Source organism: Salmo salar, chromosome ssa20 (assembly GCF_905237065.1).
Source record: "Salmo salar chromosome ssa20, Ssal_v3.1, whole genome shotgun sequence".
NCBI classification, from domain to species: domain Eukaryota; kingdom Metazoa; phylum Chordata; class Actinopteri; order Salmoniformes; family Salmonidae; genus Salmo; species Salmo salar.
In genome coordinates, this window is record NC_059461.1 from 37,394,300 (window position 1) to 37,407,366 (window position 13,067).

Sequence of the window (13,067 nt, forward strand, 5' to 3'; positions counted from 1 at the left end):
GCACTCTGAATTGCGTTGTGCTTAAGAACAGCCCTTAGCCGTGGTATATTGTCCATACCACACCCCCTCGTCCTTATTGCTTAAATTAGGGATAAGAGGACTAATAACAAATAACTTAGAAAACTGATCCCCATCATTACCACCACCAGCATTATCACCATCGCCATGCGCATTATCATCACCATCACCACCACCATTATCACCATCTCTGCCAGCAGTATCACCATCGCCACCCACATGATCACCCTCATAACCACAATCATCACCATAGTCACCAACATTATCATTATCATCAACAACATGATCGTCACCGCCACCAGCATTATCATCATCGCCACCGACATTGCCATCATCGTCACCCGCATTATTATCATCGCAGCCAGCATCATCATCAACATTGCCACCATTATCATCATCGCCACCAGCAATATCACTATCATCGCCACCATTATCATCCTCATCAAAAATCAGAGGCAGTCACTCTAGCTACTTTTCCTGTTTATATTCTAGTCTAAAATGATATGTTAATGCAGCCCTGAATTCACTAATTTATTCCTCTTCCATTGGCTGCTCCACTTTGTGGCTAATGGTCCACCCTCCCCCAAACCCTCAGTCCCCCCCCCTCTCTCTATCTCTCTCCCCCTCTCTTTACTGTGAGCGAGCGGGATCCAGCCTTGAGGCATCCCATTTCAACTCCTCAGCTTCCATTCATAGGGGGGGTATTCAAGAGTGCTAGGTGGGAGTGGGGTCTGACCGCATAGTCTACTATTTAAGAGAAAGGGAATTCTCCCTCCCTCTCTCTTTCACTCAGTCCCCAGCTCTCCTGGCTTCTCTCTCTCTCTCTCTCTCTCTCTCTCCTCTCACTGACTACATCCGCAGCAGGCTGGGTCTCTAGGTAGATGGAATAGACTGATTGAGAGAAGGAGAGGAAAATGACTAAACTGCCATTGCTTTAGAAGGCAAAGTCACAGACCCACAAGAACATTTGTTTGAGGCTTTGGTTTCTTTGAGCCAAGTTCTCACATACTTCCTTTTTGTTCTATTACGTTGATTTAGCTCCGGTGGAGAGATTCTGTGAATTCAGTGGAAGGTAAGCTGCTCCTGTGTCTAGCTGTGTGCAACTTGATGATGTTCTGTTTGAATTAGAATTAATGCTGATGTCTAGATTTTGTGTGATCAGATCATTTAAGATTTTTGTTAGTGTGACTTAATTTAGTCTGGATTTGTATTACTATTACAGAAATATCACAGTGGGAAATATAATCAATTTAATGTTTTTGGTTTGCCTTAAAATATGTTTTGACGGGAAATTATGTATTTATTGCCAACCAAATAAATACAAAGCAAAACATTTCAGAACAGTAAGCTGTGGATTGTAATGGGATATATTTCATTCATCAAAGTGGAGTCTTTTATTGTTTGCCTTCTATACTTTTTAACAAGCGAAGACTTCTGAAGCTGGTTTAGTTTGTTCCATCATTACTTCTTTACTGTACATGCTCAAAGGTGCCTTTACACTTTATGACTTTACCACATGTTTTACATGTTTCTACTATTTACCTCTTACCTAATCTCATCCACCAGCCTGCTCTCTCTCTCGCTCTCTTGAGCCTGGGGGTGAGGATAGCTGGGTCTTACCTGAACAGAGGGGAAAATGACATTGAGTGATCCAAGATGTTGATCATCTACTGAATAATTCTTCCTGTGTAGGTGTTGAGTTGCAGTCAGCTGGGGTTCGGGGTAGGAGTAGGGTTGTTCTGTGTGTGTTGCCACCCGCAGCCTGCCAGATATGAGTCTGTAGATCTACTGTATGTGTGCCAGCAGACATTGAGCTTCTGTGGCTCGAGACAGACAGCTGCTGTGCAATACAGTTGCTCTCTCTACTCTATACTCTCTCTATTCTCTCTGTTCTCTCTACTCTCTTTCTATTCTCTCTACTCTCTAGTATCTCTACTCTCTATTCTCTTTGTTCTCTCTACTATTTTTCTATTCTCTCTACTCTCTAGTATCTCTACTCTCTCTACTCTCTATTCTCTCTGTTCTCTCTACTCTCTTTCTATTCTCTCTACTCTCTAGTATCTCTACTCTCTCTACTCTCTAGTATCTCTACTCTCTCTACTCTCTATTCTCTCTGTTCTCTCTACTCTTTTTCTATTCTCTCTACTCTCTAGTATCTCTACTCTCTAGTATCTCTACTCTCTTTCTATTCTCTCTACTCTCTAGTATCTCTACTCTCTCTACTCTCTACTCTCTCTGTTCTCTCTACTCTCTTTCTATTCTCTCTACTCTCTAGTATCTCTACTCTCTCCACTCTTTGTTCTCTCTACTCTCTCTACTTTCTCCTCACTCTACTCTCTACTCTCTCCTCACTCTACTGTCTCTCCTCACTCTACTCTCTACTCTCTACTCTCTCCTCACCCTACTGTCTCTCCTCACTCTACTCTCTACTCTCTACTCTCTACTCTCTCTACTTTCTCCTCATTCTACTCTCTACTCTCTCCTCACTCTACTGTCTCTGCTCTCTCTACTCTCTCTACTCTCTCCTCACTCTACTCTCTACTCTCTAGTATCTCTACTCTCTCTACTCTTTGTTCTCTCTAATCTTTAGTATCTCTACTCTCTCCTCACTCTACGTCTCCTCACTCTACTTCTCCTCACTCTACTTCTCCTCACTCTACTCTCTCCTCACTCTACTTCTCCTCACTCTACGTCTCCTCACTCTACTTCTCCTCACTCTACTTCTCCTCACTCTACGTCTCCTCACTCTACTTCTCCTCACTCTACGTCTCCTCACTCTACTTCTCCTCACTCTACTTCTCCTCACTCTACGTCTCCTCACTCTACTTCTCCTCACTCTACTTCTCCTCACTCTACTTCTCCTCACTCTACTTCTCCTCACTCTACTTCTCCTCACTCTACGTCTCCTCACTCTACTTCTCCTCACTCTACTTCTCCTCACTCTACTTCTCCTCACTCTACTTCTCCTCACTCTACTCTCTCCTCACTCTACTCTCTCCTCACTCTACTTCTCCTCACTCTACTCTCTCCTCACTCTACTTCTCCTCACTCTACTTCTCCTCACTCTACTTCTCCTCACTCTACTTCTCCTCACTCTACTTCTCCTCACTCTACTTTCTACTCTCTACTCTCTAGTATCTCTACTCTCTCTACTCTTTGTTCTCTCTACTCTCTAGTATCTCTACTCTCTCTACTCTCTACTCTCTAGTATCTCTACTCTCTACTCTCTCCTCACTCTACTCTCTACTCTCTCCTCACTCTACTCTCTACTCTACTGTATCTGCTCTCTCTACTCCCTCTGTTCTCTCTTATCTCTCTATTATCTCTACTCTCTCTGTTCTATCTATTTTCTTTACTCTCTACTCTCTACTCTCTCTACTCTCTCTACCCTAATCTCTCTACTCTCTCTGTTCTCTCTACTCTCTCTGTTCTCTCTACTATCTATATTCTCTCTACTCTGTTCTCTCGACTATCTATATTCTCTCTATTCTCTCTGTTCTCTCTAATATCTATATTCTCTCTACTCTCTCTGTTCTCTCTACTCTCTCTGTTCTCTCTACTATCTATATTCTCTCTACTCTGTTCTCTCAACTATCTATATTCTCTCTATTCTCTCTGTTCTCTCTAATATCTATATTCTCTCTACTCTGTTCTCTCAACTATCTATATTCTCTCTATTCTCTCTGTTCTCTCTACTCTCTCTGTTCTCTCTACTCTCTCTGTTCTCTCTACTATCTATATTCTCTCTACTCTCTCTGTTCTCTCGACTATCTATATTCTCTCTATTCTCTCTGTTCTCTCTACTCTCTATATTCTCTCTACTCTCTCTGTTCTCTTGACTCTCTCTTCTCTACTCTCTCTACTCTCAATATTCATTCTACTCTATCTACTCTCTCTCTACTCCCTGTTCACTCTACTCTCTATACTCTCTATATTCTCTCTACTCTCTCTTTTCTTTCGACTCTCTCTGCTCTCTATATTCATTCTAATCTCTCTAATCACTTTAATCTCTCTACCATCTCTATTCTCTCTGTTCTTTATATTCTCTACTATCTCTATTCTCTCGACTCCCTCTGTTCTCTTGATTCTCTCTATTCCCTCTATTCTCTCTGTTCTTTTATTTTTTCTATTCTCTACTCTCTACTCGTTCTACTCCCTCCACACTCTACTCTCTCTATTCTCTCTTTATTTTCTCTCTGTTCTCTCTTATCTCTATATTATCTCTACTCTCTCTACTCTCTCTGTTCTATCTATTTTCTTTACTCTCTACTCTCTTCTCTCTGTACTCTCTCTACTCTAATCTCTCTAATCACTCTGTTCTCTCGACTCTCTCTGTTCTCTCTACTCTCTCTTTTCTCTCTTATCTCTACTCTCTGTACTCTCTCTACTCTAATCTCTCTAATCACTCTGTTATCTCGAATCTCTGTTCTCTCTACTATGTCTATTCTCTCTAGTCTAACTAATCTCTCTAATCCCTCTGTTCTCTTGACTCTCTCTATTCCCTCTATTGTCTCTGTTCTTTTATTTTTTCTATTCTCTACTCTCTACTCGTTCTACTCCCTCCACACTCTGCTCTCTCTATTCTCTCTATTCTCTCTACTCTCTCTACTCTCTCTATTCTCTCTTTTCTCTCTACTCTCTCTTCGCTCTCTATTATCTCTAGTCTCTCTCCTGATTCTCTCATTGTACGGTTGGTACACATTACAAGCTGGCAGCTCTGCAGACTCTCTTTCTCCCTCTAGTCTATGTGCTGTTCAGCACTGGGCTACAGGCAGCGTGTCTGCGTGTGCATGTATAGTCCTCAACACTCACAGATATCCTATATCGGACCTCCTATATCGGATCTCCTATATCAGATCTCCTATATCGGATCTCCTATATCAGATATTCTATATCAGATCTCCTATATCGGATCTCCTATATTGGATCTCCTATATCGGATCTTCTATATCAGATCTCCTATATCGGATCTCCTATATCAGATCTCCTATATCGGATCTGCTATATCGGATCTCCTATATCGGATCTCCTATATCGGATCTTCTATATCGGATCTCCTATATCAGATCTCCTATATCGGATCTCCTATATCAGATCTCCTATATCAGATCTCCTATATCAGAGGGCTCAGAGAGAGAAATTAGGGATGTACAGAGCTTATTGGTGGGGGTTGTCGACAGTGATTACACCCCTGTAAAAGATTGCATGCCTGTGACTGTGATGACTGTGACTGTAATGACTGTGACTGTGAATGAGAGTAGAGGGGAGGATGTGTGGGGGGTGCCGTACACGTGTGTGTGTGTGGAGATGTGTGTGTGTGTGTGTGTGTGTGTGTGTGTGTGTGTGTGTGTGTGTGTGTGTGTGTGTGTGTGTGTGTGTGTGTGTGTGTGTGTGTGTGTGTGTGTGTGTGTGTGTTGGGGCACTGTGTGTGGTATGTATGGAGATGTATGGAGATGTGGGGTGCAGTGAAGGAGGAGACCCCCAGGATACCATGTCTGTATCTGTTGGATGGTAAATGCAGCATGGGGGCAGAATGTAATGCCTACCTCATCTTATCTTTTAAACATTGTTGTGTAGATAATGGTTGGAGCAGGATCAACTCATGGTTCTTCTATTGCAGCACAATGATGTTCAGTGCCTAATTGGACGATATTGACCTTTTTCCACTCAATACTTTGATGCTTGTGTGGATAAGGCTACCTACCTACGATCTTGGTTCATTTGTGTAGGTTTTTTCTGTCTTTTGTCGCTTTGAGCTAAGACGTCTAATGTTGGGTTTCCTCTTTCATGCACTTTTTCCTTCTTGATATGTGTATAGTCAGTGTCAGAGTGGTTATGTTTCAGTACCAACTGCGTTCCATGCGGAGGTTGCTCAGGCTTGGTGTGTGAATGTTTTATGATCCTAATGCTATGTGCAGAGAGGAGAGCCATTGATAGTGGCACAGCACCAGAGATGAGTGGAAAACTGTCCTTTGTTTGGACAGCTGTATCCTCCATCACCCCATGCTTGATAATCAATGCACTTGGAGAGAGAACTGTATTTACCCTCACTTAGCTCCTCTGGTGGTGATTGAGGAGAAACAATGATTGGGGCATTTACAATGACCTGAAGAGGTTATTTTACATGCTCATAAAGAAAGGAAAGGATAACAAATTGGTTGAGCGAAGAAGCAGATGTGATTTTGGCTGGATGAAACAACGGTCATCTCTATTTCAAACCACCCCCACCTGCACTGCCACTCTCTCTATCTCTCTCTGTCTCTCTCTGTCTCTCTCTGTCTCTCTCTCTCTGTCTCTCTCTCTCTGTCTCTCTCTGTCTCTGTCTCTGTCGTTGTCTCTCTCTTTCTCTGTCTCTCTCTCTGTCTCTCTCTCTCTGTCTCTCTCGCTCTGTCTCTGTCTCTGTCTTTGTCTCTCTCTCTGTCTCTCTCTCTCTCTCTCTGTCTCTCTCTCTCTGTCTCTCTGTCTCTCTGTCTCTCTGTCTCTCTCTGTCTCTCTCTCTGTCTCTCTCTCTCTGTCTCTCTCTCTCTCTCTCTCTCTCTCTCTCTGTCTCTCTCTCTCTCTCTGTCTCTCTCTGTCTCTCTCTGTCTCTCTCTCTCTGTCTCTCTCTCTCTGTCTCTCTCTCTCTCTCTGTCTCTCTCTGTCTCTCTCTGTCTCTCTGTCTCTCTGTCTCTCTCTCTGTCTCTCTGTCTCTGTCTCTGTCTCTCTGTCTCTGTCTCTCTCTCTGTCTCTCTCGCTCTGTCTCTGTCTCTGTCTTTGTCTCTCTCTTTCTCTGTCTCTCTCTTTCTCTGTGTCTGTCTCTCTCTGTCTCTGTCTCTGTCTTTCTCTGTCTCTCTGTCTCTCTCTCTGTCTCTCTCTCCCTGTCTTTCTCTCTCTGCCACTTTCTCTCTCTCTCTGTCTCTCTCTTTCCCTTTCCCCCTTGCTCTCTGTCTGTCTCTCTCCCTCTCCCCCTCTCTCCCTGTATCTCTCTCTCCCCCGCTCTCTCTCCCCCCCCTCTCTGTGTCTCTCTGTGTCTCTCTGTCTCTGTCTCTCTCTTTCTTTGTCTCTCTCTCCCTGTCTTTCTTTCTTTCTCTGCCACTCTCTCTGTCTCTCTATTTCCCTCTCCTTCTTGCTCTCTGTCTGTCTCTCTCTGTCTCTCCCCCTCTCTCCCTGTATCTCTCTCTCCCCCTCTTTCTCTTTCTCTCTCTCTCTCTCTGTGTCTCTCTGTCTCTCTCTGTCTCTTTCTCTCCCTCTCCCCCTCTCTCCCTGTCTCTCCTCTTTCTATCAGATTCAGATTGCTTTATTGGCATGAAATACAATTTGTAGATATTGCCAAAGCTGTATAGTGGTACAGCATTTCAGGAAATACACTACAATGCATTGAGGTTAATGAAATCCATTTAATTTCAGTAGTAATAATAACATATCATGTGTACAGGTAAAACACTACTGCTGTTTTACTGTGTGATCCTTGATCGATACATTTCATTAAATAAAAACATATTATAAAAAGAAGTAAGGTATATACAATGTATATACAATGTAAATATATCAAGGAATGAATGTTCATAGACTGTCCCCCAGGCTATGGCAATCAGACATCTGGCAGTAATAGCTGCTCCCTCACCCAAAATACTAACTCGCTTTATGTTATCAGTAAATGCACAGCAGTTGGGGATTGATTGAGCTATTTTCTTTTATATTTATATCTATTATCTCTCTGTCTCTTTGTCTCTCTACACTGTCATTGTTATTTTGTTGAAGTTTGTCTATTCAAGGCTATCTTGATAACGGGTTAATTCACTGACCATTTGACATCATGACAGTTCTACACATGTCTCATTGATTGAATTTAATGATGGTGAGTAATTACTACACTGAAAAAAATTATATAAACGCAACCTGCAACAATTTCAAAGATTTCACTGAGTTACAGTTCATATAAGGAAATCAGTCAGTTGAAATAAATTCATTAGGCCCTAATCTATGGATTTCACATGACTGGGAATACAGATATGCATCTGTTGGTCACAGATACCTTAAAAAAAACATCTGGTGTGACCACCACGTGCCTCATGCAGCACGACACATCTCCTTCATATAGAGTTGATCAGGCTGTTGATTGTGTCATGTGGAATGTTGTCCCACTCCTCTTCAATCGCGGTGGATGAATGACAACAATGGGCCTTAGGATCTCATCACGTACAGTATCTCTTGGCATTCAAATTGCCATCGATAAAATACAATTGTGTTCATCGTCCGTAGCTTATGCCTGCCTGCTTATGCCTGCCCATACAATAACACCACCACCACCATGGGGCACTCTGTTCACAACGTTGACATCAGCAAACCGCTCACCCACACGATGCCATACACGTGGTCTGTGGTTGTGAGGCCGGTTGGACGTACTGCCAAATTCTCGAAAACAGTGTTGGAGTCGGCTTATGGTAGAAAAATTAACACTCAAAACTCTGGCAACAGCTATGGTGGACATTCCTGCAGTCAGCATGCCAATCGCACTCTCCCTCAAAACTTGAGACATCAGTGGTATTGTGATGTGTAAAAAAACAGCACATTTTAGATTGGCCTTTTATTGTCCCCAGCACAAGATGCACCTGTGTAATGATCATGCTGTTTAATCAGCTTCTTGATATGCCACACCTGTCAGCTGGTTGGATTATCTGGGCAAAGGAGAAATGCTCACTAACAGGAATGTAAACAAATTTGTGCACAACATCTGAGAGAAATAAGCTTTTTGTGCATATGGAACTTTTCTGGGATCTTTTATTTCAGCTCATGAAACACTACATGTTGAGTTGATATTTTTGTTCAGTGTAGATAATGACCTGCTGTGGTTCATTCCGACTGTTCCAGGTTGGTAAATGTGTGTTTTTCACCATGTATATCCGAGCCGCTGGCAGTAGGGCCTGTCTGACAGCCAGATGTTAACCTGAAACATAAAGATTTAATCAGATCCCGGTACCTGGAAACTCATAACCCGCACCATGCAGACTGACTGCAAGACCAAAACATTTCTGCTGACAAAATGTCAGTGTTTGTGCTTGTAGTGGTTTGAGTTCATGAAATGCCACCACCATTGACAGTGAATGAATTAATACCATCTATCCCTTTGAGAGCACCTATTTGCTTTATATAGACTAAGCCTTCAATCCAGTAAATTGTAGTCTGTAGTATTGTGCTTTGCTTTTGTCCTCTGATTTTGTGTTATGTCTGCTGTTCACATCACATTTGAGACTGACACATATGAATGTATTAAGCCTTATAAAAGGCCTCTTTCCTGTGTCACTCCCAGAATTGGCCTCTGACTGACAGCCCCTCCGCCCGACGAGACAAAAAGCTCCTGACAGATTAGTTATCACCACGGGAACAAAGATTCTCTCAAAAAGAATCCAATGTCTTAAAGTGTTGAACACCCAGAAGGTTTTTAATGTTACTCTGATGCTAATGTGAGAGCTGAGTGGAGGGGAAGCGCTGGCAGCCTGTGGGTGCATCCCAAATTACACCTTATTCCCTATACAGTGCACTATTGTTGAACAGAGCCCTATAGGACCTGGTCGAAAGTAATGCACTATATAGGGGATAGGGTGAGATTTGGGACACTGTCTGTGTTCCGGGGCCTTTGTGTTGCCAATGTTATAACTCCATTGGTGGCATCCAAGAGATGAACACAGCTGGCTGATGATGGGGCTGTGACTCTTTGCCTTCGCCAGTGACCCCACATATTGGAATGCACGCACCATAGCATCACATTCCCTGGACAAGACAGGCCTCATTGAGGGGGCAGACAATTTAAATTGGGACATGGTAAATGGGAGACCCATAAAGTGTATGACCTGGGGTCGTATTAGTGTGTGAAAGGATGGTAGTACTCCGTGTGAGGACACGCGACACACTGTCAGCCTTTCATTGACATGCAGACAGGGACAAACAGATGTCCTCATATCACAGCCAACATTCCTGCCTCGATTTCCGAGTGGGAAAAACCTCTCCTTCCTGTCATAAAGCCTGTCAATGCTGTGAAGAATACCCCACAATCTTCAAAAGATAGCCTTCAGTACTTTGGATGTCCTTGAATAACCTAAAAATCCCCTCAGTTCATTAACAAGTGGATGAAGAAGGCAACATGGCAATTCACCAAATGTTATTACTGTAAGTTGTTTACTGTACGTTGTTAGCAGAAGTACTGGACAGCTGCCCCTGCAGTTTGCGAGGGAGGAACTAGGACCAAGGACAGAGAAAGTTGTCCTGTCCTCTGTCTGAATTCACTGCTGCAGTGCAAAGCGAAAGTCAGGGAGCAACACGGTGAAATGCTCCCGAGACCACATGCCTGCAAGGTGCTCCCTCTCCAGGAAAGGGATTTTTCTGTCCACCATTGGACAGAAAATCCTTGTGCCTACCACAGACCAGCAAGTAGACAATTATTCATCCATAAAGCCACTATAGAGCCATGCTGCAGCATTGTCTGAAGGTCTGTTTGTCTGTGAGGGAATTGGATCATGCTGAGAATATTCCTCTTTTTTTTTTACTTCACTCATGCTGTGTCTGGTCGTAGTGCCACTTTTGTATATGTAAGCAATTAAGTTAACAAGCGCTCTCCAGAGGTAACCAATATGAAGCCACAGATGCTCCCAGCTCTCTTGTTTCTTGTTATGGTGCTGCAATCAGATCTCCGTCGAGCTCGTCTTGATGACCTGAGAAGGTGTTGGCTGCTTGAAAGTTCATCCTTGTCTTCAAGGTCAGCCAGCCTCAATAAGATACAGTACATTATCAACACATAACATCCTACAGTGCCTTCCAAAAGTATTCACATCCATTCACCTTTTCCACATTTTGTTGTGTTACAGACCTAATGAAGACGTTGTGTCACTGGCCTACACACTATGCCCCATAATGTCAAAGTAGAATTATATTTTAGACATTTTTACAAAATAATAAAAAACGAAAAGCTGAAATGACTTGAGTCATTAAGTTTTCAACCCCTTTGTTATGGCAAGCCTATATAAGCTCAGGAGTAAAAATTTGCTTAAGTCAGATAATAAGTTGCATGGATTCACTTTGTCTGAAATACTAGTGTTTATCATGATTTTTGAATGACTACCTCATGTCTGTACCCCACACATACAATTCTCTGTAAGGTCCCTCAGTTGAGCAGTGAATTTCAAACACAGATTCAACCACAAAGACCGGGGTGGTTGTCCAATGCCTCGCAAAGAAGGGTACCTATTGGTAGATGGCTAAGGAGGAGAAAATAGAGGAAGAAAACCACTCAGGAATTTCACCATGAGGCCAATGGTGACTTTAAAACAGTTACAGAGATGAATGGCTGCGATGGAAGAAAACTGAGGATGGCTCAACAACATTGTAGTTACTCCACAATTACTAACCTAAATGACAGAGTGAAAAAAAGGAAGCCTGTGCAGAATAAAAAATATTCCAAAACACGCATCCTGTTTGCAATAAGGCACTAAAGTAAAAAATGAGGCAAAGAAATAAACTTTATGTTTTGAATACAAAGTGTTATGTTTGGGGCAAACACAACACAACACATAATTGAGTAACTCTCCTCATATCTTCAAGTATGGTGGTGGCTGCATCATGTTATGGGTATGCTTGTCATCGGTAAGGACTAGGGAGTTTTTTTGTATAAAATGAAATGGAATAGAGCTAAGCACTGGCAAAAACCTAGAGGAAAACCTGGTTCAGTTTGCTTTCCAACCCTTACCGTGAGACAAATTCACCTTTCAGCAGGACAATAACCTAAAACACAAGGCAAAATATACAAATATACAGTTGAAGTCAGAAGTTTGCATACACATTAGCCAAATACATTTAAACACAGTTTGTCACAATTCCTGACATTTAATCCTAGTAAAAATTCCCTGTCTTAGGTCAGTTAGGATCACCACTTTATTTCAAGAATGTGATATGTCAGAATAATAGTAGAGAGAATGATTTATTTCAGCTTTTATTTCTTTCATCACATTCCCAGTAGGTCAGAAGTTTACATCAGTATTTGGTAGTATTGCCTTTACATTGTTTAACTTGGGTCACACGTTTTGGGTAGCCTTCCACCAGCTTCTCACAATAAGTTGGGTGAATTTTGGCCAATTCCTCCTGACAGAGCTGGTGTAACTGAGTCAGGTTTGTAGGCCTCCTTGCTCGCACACGCTTTTTCAGTTCTGCCCACAAATCTTCTATAGGATTGAGATCAGGGCTTTGTGATGGCCACTCCAATACCTTGACATTGTTGTCCTTAAGCCATTTTGACACAACTTTGAAGGTATGCTTGGGGTCATTGTTCATTTGGAAGACCCATTTGCGACCAAGCTTTAACTTCCTGACTGATGTCTTGAGACGATGCTTCAATATATTCTCAGAATTGTCCTCCCTCATGATGCCATCTATTTTGTGAAGTGCACCAGTCCCTCCTGCAGCAAAGCACATCCACAACATGATGCTGCCACCCCCGTGCTTCACAGGTGGGATGGTGTCTCTGGCTTGCAAGCCTCCCCCTTTTTCCTCCAAACATAACGATGGTCATTATGGCCAATCAGTTCTATTTTTGTTTCATCAGATCAGAGGACATTTCTCCAAAAAGTATGATCTTTGTCCCCATATGCAGTTGCAAACCGTAGTCTGGCTTTTTTATTGCGGTTTTGGAGCAGTGGCTTCTTCCTTGCTGAGCGGCCTTTCAGGTTATGTCGATATAGGACTCGTTTTACTGTGGATATAGATACTTTTGTACCTGTTCCCTCCAGCATCTTCACAAGGTCCTTTGCTGTTGTTCTGGGATTGATTTGCACTTTTCGCACCAAAGCACATTCATCTCTAGGAGACAGAACGCATCTCCTTCATGAGCGGTATGACGGCTGCATGGTCCCATGGTGTTTATACTTGCGTACTATTGTTTGTACAGATTAACTTCCCTGTCAACAGGGAAGTTAGTCAACAGCCAGTGGAATCACGTGGCGCGAAATACAAATACCTCAAAAATGCTATAACTTCAATTTCTCAAACATATGACTATTTTACACCATTTTACAGACAAGACT

The 13,067-nt window shown here is 42.5% G+C and overlaps 1 protein-coding gene across 2 annotated transcripts in view; it reads left to right on the forward strand.

The window, feature by feature from the left end:
• The first annotated feature begins 734 nt into the window (after positions 1–734).
• The window catches only part of LOC106580533 (tenascin), a 74,232-nt gene continuing 61,899 nt past the window's right edge, over positions 735–13,067 (forward strand). Inside the window, exon 1 of one of the 2 annotated variants that reach the window (XM_014161717.2) lies at positions 735–1,090. The gene's annotated coding sequence lies outside the window, so the exon portion shown is untranslated. The remainder of the gene's footprint in view (positions 1,091–13,067) is intronic. The other variant, XM_014161716.2, reaches the window with a different exon arrangement.